General features: G+C 46.0%; 1 protein-coding gene across 1 annotated transcript in view; it reads left to right on the top strand.

Moving 5' to 3' along the window:
- The first annotated feature begins 5,792 nt into the window (after window positions 1-5,792).
- The window catches only part of pdlim5a (PDZ and LIM domain 5a), a 240,481-nt gene continuing 228,050 nt past the window's right edge, over window positions 5,793-18,223 (top strand). The window contains exon 1 of the mRNA XM_052041064.1: window positions 5,793-6,114. The gene's annotated coding sequence lies outside the window, so the exon portion shown is untranslated. The remainder of the gene's footprint in view (window positions 6,115-18,223) is intronic.

Below are 18,223 nucleotides of genomic sequence, written 5' to 3' on the forward strand. Positions count from 1 at the left end.
CTCCATCCCAGGCAACATCCTGGTGAATCTCCTCTGCACCCTCTCCAGTCCCACCACCTCCTTCCTCTACTTTGGTGACCAGAACTGCATACAGTACTCCAGCTGAGGTCTGACCAAGGTTTTATAAAGTTGGACCATAACCTCCCTACTTCTGTATTCAATGCCCTGACTAATTAAGCCATTCCTAACCATGTGGTATATTTGCATTGCAACTTCAAAGGTCTATGTACTTGTACTCTGAGATCTCTCCGTTCCTTCATACTCCCTAAGACCCGACAATTCATGGTTTATGTTCTAGCCTCATTAGTACTCCTAAAATGCATCACCTCACATTTGTCTGGATTAAACCCCATCCGCCATTTTTCAGCCCAATTCACCAAAACATCAATATCTCTCTGCAGCCTCCCTTCCAGGTCATCAACTCTGCCAGTCTTCCTGTCATCTGCGAACTTACTGATTTTGCCTCCCACATCCAGATCACTCACCTATAGTACAAACAGCAATGGTCCCAGCACCGATCCTTGTGGGACACTACTCACCATAAAACAATCGCAAAAACAATCCTCTACCATCACCCTCTGTCTCCTATTGCTTCGCCAATTGTGGATCCAATTTCCTTGGATCCCATGGGCCATAACCTTTCGAACCAGTTTCCAACATGGGACCTTGTCAAAGGCTTTACTAAAGTCCATGTAGATCTTCAAAGAATTCAGTCAAATTGGTCAAACAGGATCTACCCTTGACAAAACCATGATGGCCATCCCTGATCAGCCCCTGACTTTCCAAGTGATCATTAGTCCTCTCGATCAGAAATGTTTCCAGTATCTGATGTTCAGCTCACCTTGAAGAGACACTGGCTATCTCCCCTCTTTCATTCAGTCCAGAAGAAGGGTCTCGACCTGAAACATCGTCTGACCATTTCCCTCCACAGATGTTGCCTGACCCACTGAATTCCTCCAGCATTTTGTGTGTTGCACTAGATTCCAGCATCTGCAGTCTCTTGTGCAGCAGCACAGTGCAAAGACGTAAAAATCTATAAATTACAAAAATTAAATATATAGTGCAAAAAATGGAATAATGAGGTATTCATGGGTTCATGGATGGTTTAGAAGTCTGATGGCGGAGGGAAAGAAGCCGTTCCTGAAGAAAAAGAGTCATAGAGAGGCAGAGATAAGATATTTAAAATATTTATTTATTAGTGACATGTACATTGAAATGTCCAGTGAAATGCGTCTTTTTGTGTTACTGGGAATGTGCTGGGGGCATGCCGCAAGTGTCGCCACTCTTCCAGCGCCAACATCGCATGCCCACAGCTCCTAACCCGTACGTCTTTGGAATATGGGAGGAAACCGGAGGAAACCCACGCAGACACAGGGAGAACGTACAAGCTCCTTACAGACAGCAGCCGGAATTGAATCTGGCACTGCAATAGTGTTATGCTAACTGCTACACTACCGTGCCGCCTGCACAGGTCAGGTACAATTACTACATTTAAGAGACATTTAGACGTGCAGTTAAATAGGCAAGACATAGGAGGAGACACAAGAGACTGCAGATGCTGGAATCTCGAGCAATAAAATGACCTGCTGGAGGAACAGTGGGTCAGGAAGTATCTGTGGAAGGAAACGGGCAGGCACGGTAGTGTAGCGGTTAGTGTAACGCTATTACAGAGCCAGAGATCCGGGTTCAATTCTGGCCGCTGTCTGTAAGGAGTTTGTACGTTCCCCCCGTGTCTGCGTGGGTTTCCTCTGGGTGCTCCGGTTTCCTCCCACATTCCAAAGACGTACGGGTTAGGAAGTTGTGGGCGTGCTATGTTGGCGCTGGAAGCGTGGCGACACTTGCGACCCAGAACACTCTACGCAAAAGATGCATTTCACTGTGTGTTTCGATGTACATGTGACTAATAAAGATATCTTATCTTATCTTTGGAAAGTGGGAGGAAACCGCAGCACCCAGAGGAGAGCCACAGGGTCACAGGGAGAACGTGCAAACTCCAGGCAGCAGCAAAGGTCAGAACTGAACCCGGGTCTCTGGCATCAAGGGGCAGTGGCTCCATTAGCTGTGCCACTGTGCTGCAACTGAAATGCTTTTGCTAGAACATTTTAAGCAGGATTTCCATTGTTTTGCTTTCCCCACAGAAAGCATTAGTTATTGGTTTATTGGTTTATTATTGTCACCTGTACCAAGGTACAGTGGAAAACTTTGCTTTGCGTGCCATCCATACAGATCATTTCATCACATCAGTACATTGAGGCAGTACTAGGTAAAATAATAACAGAATGCAGAATAAAGTGTTAAAGCTACAGAGAAAGTGCAGTGCAGGCAGACAACAAGGTGCGAGGCCATAACAAGGTAGATTGTGAGGTCAAGAGTCCAACATCATACTAAGAGACTGTTCAATAGTCATAACAGCGGGATAAGAAGCTGTCCTTGAGCCTGGTGGTACGTGCTTTCAGGCTTTTGTATCTTCTGCTTGATTAGGGTGGGTGGGGCCTTTGATTATGTTGCTGCTTTACCGAGGCAGCGAGAAGTGTAGACATGGAGTCCATGGAGGGGAGGCTGGTTTCTGTATTGTTATGGGCTATGGCCACAACTCTCTGCAGTTTCTTACTGTCATGGGCAGAGCAGTTACCATACCAAGCAGTGATGCATCTGGACAGAATGCTTTCTACGATGCATTGATAAAAATTAGACTGTTTACAGTCTCAAAGTATAGTGAAAGCAGCACAGCCTGTCGTTAGGCTTTGTTTTTTCCAAATGCTTGTATGAAACTATTGATCATGGATGAAAGTATAAGCAGATTGTTACCTCAGGAAATGCTGATCTTTGAGAATTCAAATGCAGAGTGTCCATCAGAGAAGGAACCTAATATTCCTTCTGGTCTGGCGTGTGTGGAAGTCCAGATTTTGCACTGTCAGCTCAGTGAGATCCCACTCCTGTAACTTGAGCACAAAGACTGAGGCTGTTGTAACCCTGAGAGATTTGCTGATGCTTAGATGACATGTTAAACCAAGGTCCCATCTGGACTGCCAGGTGGATTTAAGAGACCCCACAGCACCACTTTGATTTAAAAAAATGAACACATAATCCCTGTTGCCCCAACCAATATGTACGTCTCAATCAGCGCTGGAGATATTTTGGCCATTATTACAGAAGAAGTAGAACCTCAGTCATACCTGCTCTGTGATGCAGTAAGATCAGAGCTGCTCACATCTTGGGCTCAGCTCCACTTCCTGCCTGTTCCCCATACCCCTGGTCTCCCTTATCGACCAAAAATCTGTCCATCTTGGCCTTGAATATATGCAGTAACTTTGCCTTTCTGGGGAAGAAAATTCCGTCGGACCCTGATGGGAGACCTGATAGAAGTTTATAAAATTATGAGGGGCATTGATAGAGTGGACAGTCAGAACTTTTTTTCCCAGAGTAGAAATGTCAAATACTAGAGGACATGCATTTAAGGTGAGGGGGGAAGGTTTAAAGGAGATGTGCGGGGCAAGTTTTTTACACAGAAGGTGGTGGGTGCCTGGAATGGGTTGCCAGGGGTGGTGGTGGAGGCAGATACAATAGTGGTGTTGAAGAGGCTGTTAGGCAGACACATGAATATCAGAATCACAATCAGATTTATTATCACTGACTTAGATAATGTGAGATTTGTTGTTTTGTGGCAGCAGTACAGTGCAAAGATATAAGATTACCATATCAACTCCAGAATCAACTTAGTGAACCTCCTCTGCAACGCCTCCAAAGCCAGTATAACTTTCCTCAAGTAAGACCAGAACTGCACGCAGTAGCTGCGGCCTCACCAGTACCCTGTACAGTTGCAGCAAACCAACCTTCTGCGATTCATGCACAAGTGCTCCCGAGTCCCTCTGCACAACAGCATGCTGCAAACTTTCACTATTTAAATAATAATCTGATCTATTTTTCCTTCCAAAGTGCATGACCTCGCATTTACCAACATTGTACTCCATCTGCCAGACCCTTGTCCACTCACTTAACCTACCGACATTCCAAAGACATACAGGTTAGAAAGTTGTGGGCATGCTATGTTGGCACCGGAAGCGTGGCGACACTTGCAGTCTGGCCCCAGAACATTCTACGCAAAAGATGTATTTCACTGTGTGTTTCCATGTACATGTGACTAATAAAGATGTCTTGTCTTTGTAAATTACAAAAATAAATAAGGAATAACAAGATAGTGTTCATGGGTTCATGGACCATTCAGAAATCTGATGGCGGAGGGGAAGAAGCTGTTCCTGAATCGTTGAGTGTGGATCTTCAGGCTCCTGTACCTCCTCCCCGATGGTAGTAACGAGAAGAGGGCATGTCCTGGGTGGTGAGGGTTGTTAGTGATGGATGCCACCTTCTTGAGGCACTACCTCTTGAAGATGTCCTCGATGGCGGGAAGGGTTGTGCCTGTGATGGAGCTGGCTGAGTCTACAACCCTCTGCAGCCTCTTGCGATCCAGTGCAAGATATGCAGGGAATGGAGGGATGTGGATTATGTGCTGGCAGAAGAGTTTAATTCTGCATCATGTTCAACACAGACACGATGGGCCGAAGGTCCTGTTCCTGTGCTGTTCTATGATCCACTACCCGAAACCTCCACAGGAAAAATCAAAGAAGAAAAGAACTGCAGATCTGAAATGAAACCACTCTGCAAGTCAGGCAGCACTTGTGGAAGGAGAAACGATTAATGCTTCACATCGAAGACTATTCATCAGAACTCATGAGCATCTGAAACGGGCAATTCCTTATCCTGCCCCCAACACCCCTAGTTCCAGACAGTCCCACTAGGGTAAGCATCCTCTCAGTATTTCCCCCTGTCAATCCCCCTCAGAATCTTGGATGTTGCTATGATATTGCCTCTTATTCTTCTAAATATAGGGAGAGGTTGGCCAGGCTAGGTCTTTATTCCTTGGAGCGTAGGAGAATGAGGGGCGACCTTATAGAAGTGTTTAAAATTATGAGACGGTAACAGTCTTTCCCCAGGGTAGGGGAGAACAAAACTAGGGGGCAAAGGTTTAGGGTGAGAGGGGAAAGATTTAAAAGGGACCTGAGGGGTAACATTTTCACGCAGAGGGTGGTGAGTGTATGGAACGAGCTGCCAGAGGAAGTGGGTGAGGCAGGTACAATAGTGTCATTTAAGAAGCACTGGGATAGGTACATGGAGGGGTGGGGCTTGGAGGGATATGGGCTGAATGCAGGAAATTGGGACTAGGTGGGTGGGCACCGTGGTCGGCATGGACCAGTTGAGCTGAACGACCTGTATCCGTGCTGCATTGCTCTGACTCTGGAGGTCCGGTAAATGGTACAAACTGCTGCTCCTGTGCATCAGTGAACATCCCACTCTAAACTCCCATGCCTTATTCGTTGCACTGTTTAATCTTCCCTCTGACCCCCTCTACTCTATTATTTAATTGACTATAAAGTGCTTTTGGTCAGTCAGAGGTCATGCCATATCAAGTATCTTTTTGTTTTACCCTGGTATAGTTAGACAAAACTATGGCAAAAATCTAGTCAAATATATGATTAGTCGATAATGGAAAAAAATCTTTAATTTGCTGAGTAATAAATTTAGGTTTGGGGACAATTTGTTGCACGCAATTTCCACGTTATAAATAATTTGACTTTGCAAAAAGTACTTCCAGCCATCGCAATATTATTGACTGAATAACTCATGCAAGGTAATTTAGTTCTTATTGCACTCGTTTCATCAACTCCCCCCCCCGCCCCCCAAAAAAAGATCCTGTTACGTCAGTGGGTGGGGAAGCAGGGAGGATAATTTCCCTTTCTCCTCCTCCATCTCGTGCTCTTTGCTGGGTGAAAGAGTTGAATGTGACGGAAGTGCAGAGATAAGGGAAGCGCTTCAGCCAGCAGAACCCGGCCCCGGGCAACACGGCGATCGAATAGAACCTTGCCCTGGATCCGGAGCTGCAACACGGCGTTCCAATAGAACCTTGCCCTGGATCCGGAGCTGCAACACGGCGTTCCAATAGAACCTTGCCCTGGATCCGGAGCTGCAACACGGCGTTCCAATAGAACCTTGCCCTGGATCCGGAGCTGCAACACGGCGTTCCAATAGAAGTTTGCCCCGGGATCGCACGCCGGAGAGGTGAGGGGCGACGTTTGCAGTTGCGGGGGACTTTTGACACATGCGAAGGGAAGGAGGGAGAGGGAGCCAAGAGACGGTGTTGGTGATTCCCTGCGCTTGCTAAGAGGTGCAGAGTCAGTATCATTGATTGTTTGCAGGGCTATGTGTTAATTGCAAATGTGATGTTATTCTTGTGTCTTTCTTTCTTTCACCCAGTATTTTAAAACTTGCCCTGAGGTTACTGGCTCCCTAACATAAGTGGACCTGGGACTTGCTTTAAGCGACAGGCTTTATGGCAGATATTTTGCAAATAGTGTCCCGCTTTAAATATTCAAATTGTATCTTAATGCGTCCAGCATGTGTGTCTTGTCTTAACTATTCGGGGGTGTAGATTTTGTTTCGGAAAAGGGGCGAACTTTGCAAACAATCCCCTGCAAATTGTGAATTTAACCCGATGCAAGCGTGTGGTGTTATCGTGATCGACAGCAAGGTTCGCCAATCGGCGCCGGGATCGGCTGGTGCACCTTGGTTTCTGTCTTCCTATCGGCGTGCGGGGTTGGATTTGGTTGCGGGCGGGTCCGTGACGTATGGCCCAACCCCTCCAAGGACGATCCTGGGCTTGTCAATTGCTCACTTCGCTTGGGGTGAGATTGGACCTTGGAACCTTGCTGCAGGAGACAAGTTTGCAACAGCAGGCATCTTTCTGGAGGCTTCTTTGTTGTTAGGGCGGCTCCTGGACACGTTCTTGTATCCCACGCTGGTGCACCGCAAGCTGGAGCTTGTGTAGTCCTGTGGCCCGGACTTGCACGGCTCGCCTACTGTTCAAAGCGCCGCTCTTTTGATTAATGCACCTCTCAGCAGAGAAGTATGTATTTAAGAATGGTGGCAATCTTGTGCCGCTCCTCTCTGAGTAATGATCAAGCTCCCAGAGGCAAAAAGGTTAGAGGTTCCTGACCCTGGAGAGAGGTTGAGCAGGTTGGGACTTTATTCATTGGAAGGTAGGAGAATGAGGGGTGATCTTATAGAGGTGCATAAAAAAAATTGAGGGGCATAGATAAAGGTGAATACGCAGGCTTTTTTTTCCCCCCAGGGTTGGGGAACCAAGAACTAAAGGATGTGTTTAGAGTGAAAAGGGAGAGATTTAATAGGAACCTGAGGGGCAACTTTTCCCACCAGTGGATGGTGGGTGTATGGGATGAGCTGTCAGAGGAAGTGGGTGAGGCAGGTACAATAACAACATTTGAAAGACAGTTGGACAGGTACACTGGTAGGAAAGGTGTAGAGGGATGTGGGTCTAGGTTAGATAGGAATCTTGGCTGTCATGGACCAGTTAGACTGAAGGGTGTGTTTCTGTGCTGTGTGACTATGACTTGAGCACAGAATTCCAGGCTGACAGAGAGTGCAGTGTTGAGGTAACATTGTGCTGTCAGGGTTGTCATCTTTTGGGGGTGGGAGGGAGGAGCACCTCTGCTTGAAAGATCCCACAATGCTTATTCACAAGTGAGCAGGGGAGTAAATCCAAAGTGAAGAGTTTGTGGTTGTGTACACAAGTACAATGATAAACTTGCTTGCAGCAACATCACAGGCACCTGGGCTAATATTTTTACACTTAATGTCTGGTCAGCACAGAAACAGGCCCTTTGGCCCATCATGCCCATGCTATCCATCAAGTATTCATCTACACCACTGCATTCCCATTTTGGGGATCCTGCTCTGCTTAAGCTGACTGGCATGCTGTGATCTGCATCTCCCCATTGCCAGTCACTTCAACTCCCCCTCCATCACTGATATGTCAGTCCTCAGCCTCCTCCACTGCCAGGAGAATTCCAAGCGCAAACTGGAGGAACAGCACCTCATTTTCCTCCTTGGAACCTTACAGCCTAACAGCTTGAGCATTTGAATTCTCCCACTTTAGGTAATCCCTACCCTCCTTCCCCACAACCCTCCTTCCCCTCACCCCCCACCCCTCACCCCTCCCACCATGATTCTTCTCTTCCCTTTCCTATCTTTTTTTCTACCTTTTCCCTCTTCTTTTTTCTCTCCTTACCTTTGACCCATCCCCCAGTGGATCTGCTCTCCCCTCCTCCCCCGCACCTGCCTATCACTGTCTCTTACCTGCATCTACCTATCACCACCCTGTGCCCACCCTGCCTCCCCTCTTCTGTCCACCTATCACTGCTCTGCTTTTCCCTCCTATATATTGGGCTTCCCCTTTTCCTATCTTCAGTCCTGAAGAAGGGTCCTGACCCAAAACATTGACCGCCTGCTTTTCTCCATGGATGCTGCCTGGCCTGCTGAGTTCCTCCAGCATCATTGTGCTTTTATCTAGACTTCAGCATCTGCAGTCCTTTGTTTCTCTCATGCTTCCTACATCAGTCGGTGCATTTTGAATGCACTTTACTGACTGAAAAGTGAATGGGGATGTGAAAGGTGTCAAAGAAATCCATCCCCTCCCTCCACTCCAGCATGTCGGAGCCTGTTCTATATGAGAGAGCATTCCTCAGCCCTGCCTGGTGCTACTTGCCTGCTGTGTTCAAAGGGCAGCTATTTTGATGAATGCTGCTCTCAACAAAGAAGTAGTATATATTTAAGCAAGTTCGTAATGTGCTGTTAGTGCCACTCCTCATTGTGAATAGCTGATGTTTAGATTTCATTAGAATGTGGTCTCGACGTTTACTTGGATTGGAAGAAACCTGCCCAGTTTGTCTGGTGTGGAAACAGCAAGTGCTGGGAAGGACTCAGCAGGTCAGGCAGCAGCTGTGGAGGGAGAAGGAAGCAGGATTGATGAACTTGAATCAGAAGTGACCAGTAACCCATTTAATAACGGGCTGCCGCAAGAGACTTTGGGCAGCTCTCCTTTCCAACCCAAGTCCAATGTCTTTTGAACTTGTACTGGCTTGAAGCCCAAAGAAAAATAAACTTGTATTTGTATAGTGCCTTCCACATCCCTGCCAGAACATCCCAATACATTCTAAATTCAAGAAAGTACTTTTGGCGTAGTCACTGTGGTAATGCAGTAAGTGTCACAGAGCTAGTTTGCTCCCACACACAGCAGTGCGATCACGACCGGATTTGTTTTTGCCGATTGGCTGGTGGAGGAACTCTGTGGGTCAGGCAGCATCTGTGGAGGGAAGTGGACTAGTGCAGAGTCCAGATGAAATGTGACTGTCCTCCACAGATGCTGCCTGACCTGCTGAGTTCCTCCAGCAGCTCGTTTGTTGCTCTGGGTTCCAGCATCTGCAGTCTCTGGTGTCTCTGTTTGGTGATGTTGGTTCTTGCACACTGGGTGGGGAGAGGGGAGTTCCCCATCTCTTCAAAGTGGTGCCATGGGTTCTTTTTCAATCCACCCAAGAGAGCAGATGGGTTTAATGTCTCCTCGGAAAGATGGTAACTACAACAGCACAGCACCTCAGTAATGCCAGCCTATACTTTGATGCTCAGGGGTCCCACAATGGGACAGGAGTCCACAACATTCATAGAACTGTTACGGACTCAGTGAAAGTCCCTTTAAGATCGAGAGTGTGTGTGTATGTGTGTGTGGGGTGTACTTACGTCAATAGAAGATAAAGGACGTAATGACGTTGTTGAAGAAGTAAGAAGAAGAAGAAGGAGAGAGAGAGAGAAGGGAGAGAGACACCAGCCTGCTTGTTTTCTCTATCGATGGATGAGAAACAATAACTGTGTTTGCCACTGAAATCCATGTATGGAAGTTGGAAGTAATCCGGTGGAGTTCACTTTGTTGCTGACCTGTAGAAGGAAACAGGTATTTGTGTGTGGACGACCACGGTTCGGATGCTTTTCGGGGTGAGGAAGTCACTACCGAGTAAACACTGAAGTGTCGTTTGGGTTCCATCGTGGAACATTTGGATTTCGTATGTACTCTCTCTATGTTTTTCTACATCTACATCTTATCTTCAGACAACGGTGGTTGTTGAAGAAGCCCTTGCTCATGTTTCACCTTATGGCTTGCGGAACTGAACTTTAAGAACCATTCCGGAACTGGGAGTTTTGGACTTTGTCACACACACACACGAAGAGTTTAGTTTTGGGGTTAACGTTCGAGGTTTAACATTTTTGAATTCTAACATACTAACATTTTTACTTTTATTTTACGTATTATCATAAGTAGTGATTAATAAAATAGTTTTTAACACTGAATCATGCTCAGTGTGTTTCTTTTGTTGCTGGTTTGTGACAGAACATAGAAAACCTACAGCACAATTTGGGCCCTTTGGCCCACAAAGCTGTGCCAAACATGTCCCGACTTTAGAAATTACTCTGCTTACCCATAGCCCTCTATTTTTCTAAGCTCCATGTACCTATCCAAAAGTCTGTTAAAAGACCCTATCATATCCATGTCCACCACCGTTGCTGGCAGCCCATTCCATTCATGGTTGCCTTTTTTTTTGCAGAGGGGGTAGATTTGCTTGATCAAACTTGAGCTGATAGGATTCTTGTTCCTTTCCGCATTATTAGTATCTTTTTACATAGTTCTCAGCCCAATCATCAAAAAACAGCCTCTTTTCTCACCCTGCATCAAGCAGAAGATAAAGAGAAGCTTGTAAATGCTCACTGACAGGCTCAAGAACAGCATCTATCCTGCTGTTACAAGACTATTGAACAGACCTCTTGTACGATAAAGATGAACTCTTGATCTCTTAATCACCCTCATCGTGGCCCTTGCACCTTACTGACTGCCTGCACTGCACTTTCTCTGTGACTGTAACACTATATTCTGCATTCTGTTATTGCTTTTCCCTTGTACTACCTCAGTGCACTGATGTGATGAAACGATCTGTCTGGATGGCACACAAACAAAAGCTTTTCACTGTATCTTGATACACGTGAGAATAATAAACTAATTGCCATGTTGCTCCAGTGTCTATGGTGCAGATTGTCCTACTGTTCTGATCAAGGGTTCTGGACCTGAAACTTTAATTACTTTTCTTTCAGCAGATGCTGCCTGACCTGCTGAGTTCTCTTCTATTTCTGATTTCCAGCATCTGCTGTTCTTTGACTTGTGTTGTCCTGCTGTGTTGCCTGAAGCAGATATGTGATTGACTTGTTACTCAGTGATGGGACCAAGGCAAAGAACAGGAAGGGTGGAAGGAGGCAAACTACAAGCTGTAATATGTGTGTGCATTAGATCACGTCCTCTGTCACTGGAAAATGCCAAGGGATGCTCAGACAACTGTCTTGATGTTGAAAATCTGAAATAAAAACAGAAGTAAAATGCTGGAAAGCACCAGGCAGGTGTTTGGGTGAGTAAAGTTGAGTTAATGACGTGTGCACAAGTGCAAGGAAAAATTTGCAGCAGCATCACAGGCACATAGCATCAGATAAGCAGCATTCACAAGAAAAACATAAATTGAACATAAATTATGCACGTTTGACAAAGAACACAATTAGAACGAAAACCAGTGCATTTTAGTGCAAAGTGGTCATAGTGTGGCTAAACTGTAGTGATTAGGGTTGTGCTGGTTGGCTCAAGGACCGAATGGTTAAAGGGAAGTCGCTGTACTCGAACTGTGGTGAAGGTACTCCCATGATACAATTGTGCTGAGTGACAGTACTTTTGCCCCTTTGTTAATAGAAGGTCTGTGGAGAGAGAAAGAGAGACAGACAGACAGAGTTAATTTTCAGCTTGATTGCCTTGCATCTACAAAGTTCCTTGTCGGTTAAGATCAGAGTATCATGACACTATCTGTCCTCAGGCAAAATGTATTTATTTTAAAGAGATTCTCAATGAATGAGAGCAAACAATACAAGTCAACCAGGGCTTGAATATCCAATGGAGACACAAGAGACTGCAGATGCTGGAAATCTGGAGCAACACACAAAGCACTGGAGGAATTGGTTTATTATTGTCACATGTACTGAGGTACAGTGAAAAGCTTGTCTTGCATACAGATCAATTCATTACACAGTGCATTGAGGTAGTACAAGTTAAAACTATAACAGAATGCAGAATAGAGTGTAACAGCTACAGAGGTAGACAATAAGGTGCAATGTTATAATGAGGTAGTTTGAGGCCAAGAGTCCATTTTATTGTACTAGGGAACTGTTCAATAGTCTTGTAGCAGTGGGATAGAAGCTGTCCTTGAGCCTGGTTGTATGTGCTTTCAGGCTTTTGTATCTTCTGCCTGATGGGCAGAGAAGAGAGAATGCCTGGGGTGGGTGAGGTCTTTGATTATGTTGGCTGCTTTACTGAGGCAGCGCAGTATAGGCAGAGATCATCTGTGGAGGGAAATGGACAGTCACTGCTTTGAGTCGAGATGTTCAGTTCATTTGTTGTTGGGCCTCTCAACAGTCCTGTGTCCCATCCTGAGATGATTACCCCTGTATTCCCAGGCCACTGTTATTCCATTCTTTGACAGTGTAGTGTTGTCCCAAACTCCGCTCCCCAAGTCCCATACACTTATCTGCCCAGTATTCATTGACACTTTGTTGCTCAACTTGGAGGCAACTCATTTTAAAAAAAAAATAATTTCAAGTCTCTCTGTGGATCTGGGGCCCTGGGTCTTTGACAACAAAGCCCTCCCCAGCACCACCAAACTCCCCCCCCCCCCCCCCACCCCCCCCCCCCAGTCTGAGACCTCTTCATTCCTCCACTCTGGCCTTGTGGTTGTTCCTGATTTGCACGTTTCTCCATTGGATGGGTCCTAGGGTATGACCAGGGTTGGAGACGCAGGTGGTCGTTGCCGAGGTCGGAGACACGAGACTACAGACGTTGGCACCTGGAGCAACAAACAAACTGCTGGAAGAACTCGGTGGGTCAGGCAGCATCTGTGGAGGCAGGGGGGTGGCTGACATTCCCCCAATGGGTTCCATTTGCTTAACTTCCTCTCTTTTTCTTTTCGCCTTCGCCCCCGCCCCCGCTTCTGTCTCAGCCTCCTTCCCCGAGTGAGGAATTGCGAAATGCAGACACCAATCTGTGAGAACATGGCTTCTCACTGTTGACCCTTACCTTGGTCAACCAACTTGGGTTAGGTGAATAATCACAGTTTAATTAATTCAAACTACTCACAGCTTTAATGTATCAACTTATTATATCAAATGCAAATATCCACCTAATTCCTGAATTCTACTGTTCCTTTTGGACCAATAAACTCGCTTCCACTGGCTGACCGGCTGACCCTTCTTGCCCCAGGCAGAGGTGGTCTCCCTGAAGTCCTTGCTCGTTAGTCTACTGAGTTCTTGCTCTACCTCTTGAAAACATTAATTATTGTTTCCTTTAATCGCTTCTGCACTGTTCTACTTTGATTCTGTTGGCTCTGATTCATCGGACCATCCTGTGTCCACCCCTCACTGGTTCTGGCCCCAGGCTACAGATGGCACCCTCTCACCACATACCTCCAGTGTCATTTCTTTGTGCTTTTTTTTTTGCTGAATCAGGCCATTTCACCCTAATTATAGCCAGTTCAAGTCAGACATTGGACTCGGAGGGGCCACTCCATTTTAAAGACACAGACCAACTCCTCTTATAAGCCCATTTTCTTCTGCCTTATGAAAGAGCATCCCATAAATAACACCTTTATTTGGAAATGACCTTTGATTAGCAGATTATCGGTAGGACCTTCGTTACGTCCACTTCCAAGTACTTCAATCCAGAAAGAGTTAATCCGGGAAATGTCTGCCTTCACTACTTCCACCACCTGGTGAGAACAAAGACATCTGTTTTGTCTACTCGTCCAGATAAATGTTCTGCGGATTTTTAATTTCTTCAGTCCGACAACGCCTTTCGGGCACCTGAAAGCTCTGAGGTTATTCCTAGTGTCCTCGGGTTAAATCTGTATCTCAACTGGTATATCCTGGTTATTTGGGTCAGTATGACTTTGCTTGTGTTTGAGATTGGAGGACAGTTGTGCTGTGCAATGTTTCCTTTATTATATCAGAAGCAACTATGCAAACAGTACTTAATGGGCTGCAAAAGAGTTTTACAATGTTGTGAAGAGATGCAAGCCATTTTTCTTGCTCCCATGGGTGTGGGTCCAAATAGGTGAGTGCATTTTGGAAAAGCCTGTGGCTAAAAGCATCTCTGCACTGGTCCAGCTATAGCAAGAATAAACTGGTAAATACTCAGGACTGTACAGTACAATAGAGTTCTACTGTATTGATTGGGGGGGGAAATAGTGAACTTAAACCAGTTGACCTTCCAGTCGCAATTCTGAAGTGTAAAGAGTACATGTGTGCAGATTAAGTTTAACCACCTGCCCTGTGAGTTTACCCTGGATTTAAGGAAGTGTTTTGGGAGAGACGGTCGTAACTTATGAAAAGACAGGCTTTACAAGAAGCAGGTTCAACCCGAGCAAAAACCCAAGAAAATAACTGCTGGCTTTGCGCTGATCATTAGACCTCTGTGCAACATACTGACAGATCCAAATTCAATACCTTGGACCCCTGGCAGTAGGGTTAGGACATTGTGTACTTAAGTTTCATCCAGTCAGCTCAAGTTCGTCCATGCAAGCTGATATATATAGAGTCTTGTATTAAATGCCGCTGAGTATGTGGACAATGTCTCCTAAGCAGCAGTCTTAATGCTTAGTTTTTGTAGTTGTCTAAACTCAATGAGCTGAATGACTTCCTCCTCTGTGTGTCATTTCTTGCCTGTTTATCACCAGTGACCTCTTCTACTGCCTCTCAGTGGCTGAAGAGCCTCTCCCCAGTGAGTATGGAATCAGTCTCCCTCTAAAGGCAGAGAGGATGTGACCTTCATTGTGTCAAAGTGCAGACAGTAGTACCAACCACATGGGCTTTTTGACTACGCAAAACCCTTTGAGTCCAACAACTGAGAGACACCTTGGAACATCTATCTCCAGATTTGGCTGCCAACTTCATCCATGCTGAATGTCAGTTACGTGAAGGTGTGCAGGCTGTGATCTTAATCTATTGGTTCAGTGCGGACTGTGTCACTGCCCCAACACTCCTTTCTAGTGCTGTACTTCATCTCTAACGTCCTGCTGTAGTGGAGCTGACCTACAGGTCAAACGGGAAACTGTTCAAATTCACCAAAACATGGGTTAAAGGTGAGAGGAAGGAGCTTTTAAAAAGTATCCAAAGGTTAAGTTTTTTAAGACAAAGTGGTTGATATCTGGAACATGCACAGACACAGATTCTGCAGATGTTGAAACATGGAGCAACACACACAAGATGCTGGAGGAACTCAGCAGATCAGGCAGCATCTATGGAGGGAAATGATAAATAGTTGACATTTCAGGTCAAGACACTCCCTCTGGATCGGGCCCTGAAGCACGCACGAGTCCACTGTACACAATGGGAGGGGCGTGCCACCTCCCAAACTACCCAAGTGCATGTGTCCACTTAGTAGAACCTGCAGTTCCCACATTTTCCTCATTAGCCAAATCGGGACCCACAGAACTTGTACCGAAGCAAATCTTCCTTGACCCTGAGGAACTGCCCAAGTGGGCACAATCCGACCTCAAAACCGATCCCTGACAAGGTGTACCTCATTATAACCAATGGTCTTGGAGCAGTCCAGTAAAGGTTTGAAAAGCCACCCAGTTTTCTGGACTTGTACCTGCCCGACGTGAAGACTTCATGAGTTCTGACCAGGTAAAGGTTTTCACCAGTTTGTACTTTTGGCTTCTTTTTCTTGCTGTATTGCAGGGGGTGGTGAGGTGGCTATCAACCTGAGGGACTGGTGCAGAGGATCAGTCGGTGGGAGCTTGGATTCTTCTCCTTTCACCTTGTGCAGAATATTAATGTCCTTATACTTGTCTGTACCAAGCAACCAGCTGAAATTTCCAAACTAAGTGTTTGCAGATGCCAAGTGCGCCCAGTTCAGCAGTGATGTTAAAGCTACAATTACAAGTTGTTGGGTGTGGAGCAGTGGGCTATGGCAACATTTGGTTATACCCCACCTTTTCCCCCAACCACAGACCACCTGCCAAGTAGCTTGTTAATTGTTCTTTGTCTGTTCCCACCCCAAAGCGCACACTTGTCTATATTGTGAAGATAGTGATGCTCCAGTGTTGGCTCCACTTTAGCTGGTTTAGTTTACCTATGTAAGCAAGTTAAGAGGAAAAAAGACCATCACTGCTGAGGCAATTCTCCATTCTCCTGTTTCTGACCTTTGTTAATGGTCCCTAGAGTATGATCAGATACGGGCTACTTGGCTGTTGTATCCCCTTCCAAAACCCTCAGCCCAAAACCAGGAGGCAATGAAACCCAGCTGGTTTAGTGTCTTTCAGGTAAGACGTTGAGGCCTTGCCTTCCCTAGGACAGAAATAAATGTTTCCAAGGCACCATTATGGAAGAGCAGAAATTCGTTCTGGTGTCCTGGCCGATGTTTATCACTCAACCAACATCACAAATAAATTGTTCTGGCAGGATCTTGCGGTGTGCAAAGTGGCTACCAGGTTTCTTCCCGCAGTGACGACATTTAAAGTACTTGATGGTTGATTGCTTTGGGGCATGTACATCTGGAGTACAGTGGAGCTGCTGCCTAATGGTGCCAGAGACTCTGGTTCAATCCTGAGCTCGGGCACTGTCTGCATTGAGTTTGTATGTTCTCCTATGATCAGGTAGGTGGGTTTCCTTCAGGTGTACATTCTAAAGATGTGCAGGTTAATTGGCTGCACATTTGTTGTGGGGTGGGGGGGGTGGGGGTGAGGTTGATGGGATCAATGTAGGATTGGTGTAAATGGGTGGTGTGGACGGTTGATGGGTCCGTTTCTGTGCTTCTGACTCCCTAAACAGCCTGAGGTTGAGAAAGATGCCATAGAAATATCAGCCTTGTCTCGTGACACTGAACTTGGGACTTCTGGTTGGTGGAGCTCTGTACTGCATGATGGGCTGCAGTGAGTCATCAAGGAACTTTCCAAACTACATTGGTTTGTGCTGCCCTGGAATTCAAGTGTACCGTGGTCAGGTTTGCGAAGGAGATGGTGTTTGAGGGGGAGTCCATTAACGCTTCCTCCTCCGGACTACAAACCAAAATCTGATGCTGTTTCCCATCAAAGAAAGAAGGAGCATTTGCAGTAACAAACCACTTTTTTTTTGCCCCCCCCTCAACCGCAGAACATGCCTGTGTTTCACAGTCTATAAATTACTTCAGAAGTTGCTGTAGTAATGTGACAGCCAATCTGCACACAGCAAGGTGTCACAGAGCAAGAGCGAGGTTAATGATCAGATAATCTGTTTCTATGGTGTTGATAAATGCACTAGGGAGAAGTCTTGTTTTGAGTAGTGCTGTGAGATTTTTGACTGTTTCCCAAAACAGCCACGTCATGTCTTGGTTTAATGTTACACCAAAAATGTGACAAGTGTGATGGTGTGGCTCACCCACAATTCTACACTGCAGGCTTTAGCAACGTCTGAAGCACGGATTTGAAACTTCATCCTGTGATTAAGAGTATGGAGATTCAGAACTCAGTGGCTGAGGTTGGATTTGCTTTCTTAAAAAAAAAATTAGTTATAAAACTGCAAAGCTTGGTTCTAAAAGTCAAGTCAACACAAAGGAGGAAATCAGAGACAGGTGACTCAGAAGCTGGAATCTGTAGCAGAAAACTGCTCCAGAGGTGCAGCTGCACAGGTTGACTCTGGTGAAGAAGGCATACAGTGTATTGTCCTTCATCAATCGTGGAATTGAATTTAGGAGCCGAGAGGTAATGTTGCATCTATATAGGACCCTGGTCAGACCCCATTTGGAGTACTGTGCTCATTTCTAGTCGCCTCACTACAGGAAGGATGTGGAAGCCATAGGAAGGGTGCAGAAGAGACTTACAAGGATGTTGCCTGGATTGGGGAGCATGCCTTATGAAAACAGGTTGAGTGAACTCTGCCTTTTCTCCTTGGAGTGACGGAGGATGGGAGGTGACCTGCTAGAGGTGTATGAGATGATGAGGCATTGATCGTGTGGATAGTCAGAGGCTCTTTCCCAGGGCTGAAGTGGTTGCCACAAGAGGACATAGGTTTAAGGTGCTGGGGAGTAGGTACAGAGGAGATGTCAGGGGCAAGTTTTTTTTTACTCAGTGGTGAGTGCGTGGAAGGGGCTGCCGGCAACGGTGGTGGAGGCAGATACGATAGGGTCTTTTAAGAGACTTTTGGATAGGTACATGGAGCTGAGAAAAATAGAAGGCTATAGGTAAGCCTAGTAACTTCTAAGGGA

This window comes from Pristis pectinata, chromosome 2 (genome assembly GCF_009764475.1).
Source record: "Pristis pectinata isolate sPriPec2 chromosome 2, sPriPec2.1.pri, whole genome shotgun sequence".
NCBI lineage: Eukaryota > Metazoa > Chordata > Chondrichthyes > Rhinopristiformes > Pristidae > Pristis > Pristis pectinata.